The 6,324-nt window shown below is 35.9% G+C and overlaps 1 pseudogene; it reads right to left on the reverse strand.

Moving 5' to 3' along the window:
• Window positions 1-2,521: 2,521 nt before the first annotated feature.
• Window positions 2,522-3,793, reverse strand: LOC143649189 (superoxide dismutase [Mn], mitochondrial-like; annotated as a pseudogene).
• Window positions 3,794-6,324: the final 2,531 nt, after the last annotated feature.

Raw genomic sequence — 6,324 nt, forward strand, 5'->3', positions numbered from 1 at the left:
TAATACAGCAGTTCTCAGTTAGCAATCAAATTATATATTTAAAAATTGATAAAATGGTATTAACAGTGGCCATCAATCATTAGAGTCCACTGGGTAAGATGCATCAGAAATGATACTAAACAGAGGATTACTTACAATAAAAAAAGAAAAAAAAGATTTGTCAATTTAAAACAGAATATTTCCATTGGGCTTTACAGTTAAATAACCGGGCAAAAGGGGGAAGGGAGAAATGAGAAAAAATAGTGTCAGTGGCTGAGAGATTTCAAACAGTCGAGAGGTTATCCTGGAGGTTATTCTTACACATTATGTAGATATCCTCTTTTTAGTTTATGGTGTATTGGAGCGGCTGGAGGGAAGTACCTGAAACTGTTGAACTGCATTTCAGTAGCTTTGATTCTTGAAGATGATTATATAATGATATAGCTTTTATAATGTGACTGCATGATTGTAAAAAACTTGTGTCTTATGCTCCTTTTATCCAGCGTATGACCAGTGTAAAAAATATAGATAAAAAAATTAACAAATAACATAAATTGAGTAGATGGAAATACCAGTAGTCAATGAGACAAAAGGGTAAAGGGTATGGTATGTATGATTTTTTTCTTTTTTATTTCTTTTTCTGGAGTGATGCAATTTGTTCAGAAAGATGATCATGGTGATGAATACACAACTATGTGATGATATTGTGAGCCATTGATTGTACACCATGTATGGAATGTTTGTATGTTAAGAATGTTTGTATGTCGTTTTTTTCCCGTTCTACATATATAATCAGTAATTCTCAATATCATCACAGTGGCATATTCATCACTTCTTAGAACATTTGTGTCAATTCAGAAAAAGAAATAAAAAGACAACTGAAAAAGAAAAACGATAACAGAAAAAAAAAGATTATACATACCATACCCCTGACCCCTCACTTTCATTTATCACTAGCATTTCAAACTAAATTTATTTTAACATTTGTTCCCCCTATTATTTATTTTTATTCCATTTGTTTTACTTGTCTGTTGACAAGGTAGATAAAAGGAGCATCAGACACAAGGTTTTCACAATCACACAGTCACTTTGTGAAAGCTGTATCATTATTCAATCATCATCAAGAAACATGGCGACTGGAACACAGCTCTACATTTTCAGGCAGTTCCCTCCAGTCTCTCCACTACATCTTTAATAACAAGGTGATATCTACTTAATGCGTAAGAGTAACCTCCAGGATAACCTCTCGACTCTGTTTGGAATCTCTCAGCCATTGACACTTTGTCTCATTTCACTCTTCCCCCTTTGGTCGAGAAGGTTTTCTCCATCCCTTGATGCTGAGTCTCAGCTCATTCTAGGATTTCTGTCCCACGTTGCCAGGAAGGTCCACACCCCTGGGAGTCGTGTCCCACGTAGACAGGGGGAGGGTGGTGAGATTGCTTGTTGTGTTGGCTGGAGAGAGAGAGAGAGGCCACATCTGAGCAACAAAAGAGGCTCTCTTGGGGGTGACTCTTAGGCCTAAATTTTAAGTAGACTTGACCTATCCTTTGTGGGGTTAAGTTTCATATGAATAACCCCCAAGACTGGGGGCTCAGACTATAGCTTTGGTTGTCCACCCTGCTTGTGAGAATATCAAGAATTCAGCTTTCCCAAGTTGAATTATCACTAGCATTTCAAACTAAATTTATTTGAATTTCTCCCCATTCTCCCCATTCTCACCATTCCCTGAAGGGGACTTTGCAAATACTGTTCCACTCACTGATCAAATCACTCTAGGATTTATCGGGGCATCACCCTGGACAAACCAACAAAATCTCATGTCCTACCCAAGATTCCAAGTACTTATGGTGTTCAATTAAGCTATCAACATAAGTTACATTAGGAGATGCGCTAGTCAAAATATAAATTTTGTACCAAATAAATATTTTTTGCTTTAGTCTCACACATAAGTTGAAATTTTAAAATATGAATTACCATCTATTTTCAGCACCCTGCAGTAATGACATTCCTTTGTTCTTCCTCTTGCACAAACATTTTTTAAATTTGTACATTTAGTCACTATCATTATACACTCTAGGCATTCCTAGATTATACCATCTGAATCTTTATTGTCTATCTTTCTTTCTGATTTCATTTATGCCCCCAGCCCTCCTCCCTCTATCATTCTCACATGCAGCTTCATTCAGTGTTTTATGTATGTTAAGTTTTATTAATAAAAATATTTTTAAAATAACTGGGCAAAAGACTGGACTTCCTATAACTGCAATAAAACAGAAATATAAAACTTTCCTAGAGGCTCCAAGAGTATAGGGATGGGATATTTTTTATGGTCTTTATGATGACAATTGTAACCTTCTAGGTTATTTTAGTGCTCTAAAGAAAATGTTCATCAAACGACTAAATCTAAGCACTCAATATTTTCAAACAGTTCCCCAAACCTCTAAAATGTGAAATTATATCATTGAATTTTGTTTGTGAAATATCTCAATAAGCAATGTTTAGAAATGCTACAATAGAGAGGATTTTTCCTATGCTGCAGATTCTATACTGTTACAAAAACACTCATAAAGAGTTTTACATATTCAGTGTAATGGTTAACATTGCATTTCTTCCAAGTCATGTATCTTTCACTTACAATCTCCTGATTGATTACATTGCAGATAGCTTTTAGATAATCAGGTCTGACATTTTTATATTGAAGGCAATAAGCATGCTCCCATACATCGATTCCCAGCAGTGGAATAAGATCTGCTGCTCCTTGCACTGGGTCCTGATTAGAACAAGCAGCAATCTGTAAGCATCCCTGTCCTCTATTGAAGCCAAGCCAACTCCAACCTGAACTTTGACCACCAACAGATACAGCTGTCAATTTTTCCTTAAATTTATCAAAGGAACCATACTGATGCTTGATGGCTTCCAGCAACTCCCCTTTGGGTTCTCCAAGGCCACCAGGCTGATTTGTCCAGAAAATGGTATGATTATTATGGCCTCCACCACTGAACTTCAGGGCAGGCTGAGGAGCTATCTGACTTGCAACACCACCCTTTGCCAGCGCCTCTTTAAACTTCTCCATAGCATTCAAGTTATTCACAGTTATGCACTGTGGTGCAGCTGCATAAACTGCGCGTTGATACCGGGCCATAATCATAAGGCAAGTCGGGGAGGCTGTGCTTTTGCCTGGAACCCCAAATTCCCAAAGCTGCTGCGCAGCTCCTATGCAGTACAGACGCTTGAACCAAGTGCCAGATTTATTTATATTTACATTTTCTTTTTCTTTCTTTCTTTCTTCTTCTTCTTCTTTTTTTTTTTTTTTGCCGGGGTTGACACCGGTAATCGAACCCGGTCTCCGCGGCATGGCAGGTGAGAATTCTGCCTGCTGAGTCACCGCGACCCGCCCTATTTATACTTACATTTTACAAAAATGGAATCATGCCATATGTAGTACATTGTGTCTGGTTTATTTCACTTAGAAAGTTACTTTAAAAGATTATTCTTATTTATTTAATAAGAGAGGTTGTGGGTTTACATAAAAGTCATGTAACAAAAATACGTTTCCATATACCTCCCTATTGTTGACACTTCACATCGGTGTGGTACCTTTGTTGCAATTGAGGAAAGGATATTAAAATATCGCTAGTAACTATAGTCCATAGTTTGCGTTAGGTGTATTTTTCCCTATATCCTACCCTATTATTAACACCTTGTAATAGTTACTTACATTTGCGACCATTCACAAAAAACACATTATTTTCTATTTGTACCATTAACCACAGTCATCGTCCACAGTAAGATTCATTGTGTTTTACGGTCCCATGTTTGATCCTCTAAGTTGCCTTCTACTAACAGAAATGTCCCCAAATCTCCCCTTTCCACCATATTCACACACATAATTCAGCCCTATGAATTATACTAACATTAATGTGCTACCATCACCACTATCCATTTCCAAACATTTACCATCAATCTAAATAGAAATTCTGCAAAAATTCAGCATCAGCTCTCATTCTATCTCCTGGTAACCTATATTCTAGATTCTAAAACTCTGTAACTTTGCTCATTATAATTAGTTCATATCAGTGAGATCATATGATCTTTGTCCTTTTGTGTCTGGCTTATTTCACTCAACATAATGTCCTCAAAGCTCATGTATGCTGTCGCATGCATCAGTGCTTCATTCCTTCTTAGAGCTGAATTATATTCCATCATTTAAATAGACCACATTTTGTTTATCCATACATCTGTTGATGGATATGTGGGTTGCTTCCATCTTTTGGCAATTGTGAATAATGCCACTAGCAACATCGGTGTGTAAATGTCTGTTTGAGTCCCTGCCTTCAGTTCTTCTGGATATATACTGAATAGCAGGATTGTTGGATCACATGGCAATTCTACACTTAAGCTCCTGAGGAACCGTCAAAGTAGCTTCCACAGAGGCTGCACCATTTTACATTCCTAGTAGTAGTGGGAATATTCTCCAACACTTGTAGTTTTCTGTTTTTTGTTTTTTTTTTTAAATAGTAGCCATTCTAGTTGGTATGAAATGATACCTCATTTGATTTGCATTTCCCTAGTGACTAGTGATGTTGAGCATCTTTTCATGTGCTTTTTGGCATTTGTATTTCCTCTTTGGAAAGTGTCTGTTCAAGTTTTTTTTGCTCTTTTCAAAAATTATTTTCTTTTAACTTGTTACTGCTGAGTTGTAGGATTTCATTATATATTCTGTATATTAAACCCTTATTGGATAAGTGGCTTCCAAATATTTTCTCCCTTTGAGTAGGTTGCCTTTGCACTTTTTTTGTTTTTTTTTTAAATTTATTTATTAATTAAAAAAATAAAGAAACAAAATAAAACAACATACATAATCAGTAATTCACAATATCATCACTTAGTTGCATATTCATCATTTCTTAGAACATTTGCATTAATTCAGAAAAAGAAATAAAGACAATAGAAAAAGAAAACGAACACAGGAAAGAAAAAAAAAAAGATTATACCTACCATACCCTTTGCCTTTGCACTTTCTTAACAAAGTCCTTTGAGGTGCAAAAAATTTTAACTTTGAGACAATCCCTTTTATTTATTTTCTTTCATTGCTTGTGCTTTGGGTGTAAAGTCTAAGAAACCATTGCCTACCACCAGTTTTTGAAGAAGCTTCCCTGCATTTTCTTCTAAGAGTTTTATGGCCCCTGGTTTCATATTTAGGTCTTTGATTCATTTTGAGTTAACTTTTTGTATAAAATAGGGATCCTCTTTCATTCTTTTGCATATGGATATCCAGTTCTCTTAGCACCATTTGTTGAAGAGAATATTCTGTCCCAGTTGAGTGGAGTTGTAGCTTTGTCTAATATCATTTGGCCATAGTCATAAGGGTCTCTTTCTGAACTCTCAATTTGATTTCACTGCTCATTATGTCCATCTTTATGCCACTACCGTGCTGTTTTGACCACTGTAGCTTTGTAATATGCTTTAAAGTCAGGAAGTATGAGTCCTCCAACTTTATTCTTCTTTTTCAAGATCTTTTTTTTGCTATTTAGGGCCCCTTACCCTTCCAAATAAATTTGATAATTAACTTTTCCATTTCTGCAAAGTAGATTGCTGGAATTTTGAATGGAATTGGATTGAATCTGTAAATCAATTTGGGTAGAATTGATATCTTAACAACATTTAGTTTTCCAATCCATGAACATGGGATGTACTTCCATTTATTTAGGTCTTCTTTAATTTCTGTTAGCAATGTTTTGTAGTTCTCTGTGTATAGGTCCTTAACATCTTTTGTTAAATTTATATCTAAATATTTTATTCCTTTAGTTGCTATTGTAAATGGAATTTTTTCTTGATTTCCGCCTCAGATTGTTCCTTACTAGTTTAAAGAAACACTACTGACTTTTGCGTGTTGATCTTGTATCCCACTACTTTGATGAATCATTTATTAGCTCTAGCAGCTTTGAGGTAGATTTTTCAGGACTTTCTTTTTGAGGGGGTGTGCTGGTTTGAAGGATTATGTACCCTAGAAAATCCACGTTTTAATCCTGATCCAATCTTGTGGGTTTCTTTTAATCCTTATTTGGTAATGTGGGTTGTAATCTTTTGATTGGATTTTCTCCATAGAGATGTGACTCACCAATTGTGGGTATTAGAAGGAGATGTGACTCCACCTATTCCTGGTGGGTCTTGATTAGTTTACTGGAATCTTTTAAAAGATGAAGCATTTTGGAGAGAGGAGTATCAGAGACAAGAGAACTACAGAGCCTATGCAGCCAGAGACCTTTGGAGATGAAGAAGGAAAATGCCCCTAGGGGAGCTTCATGAAACAAGAAGCCTGGAGGGAAAGCTAGTGGACATTAC

This window comes from Tamandua tetradactyla, chromosome 11 (genome assembly GCF_023851605.1).
Source record: "Tamandua tetradactyla isolate mTamTet1 chromosome 11, mTamTet1.pri, whole genome shotgun sequence".
NCBI classification, from domain to species: Eukaryota; Metazoa; Chordata; class Mammalia; order Pilosa; family Myrmecophagidae; genus Tamandua; species Tamandua tetradactyla.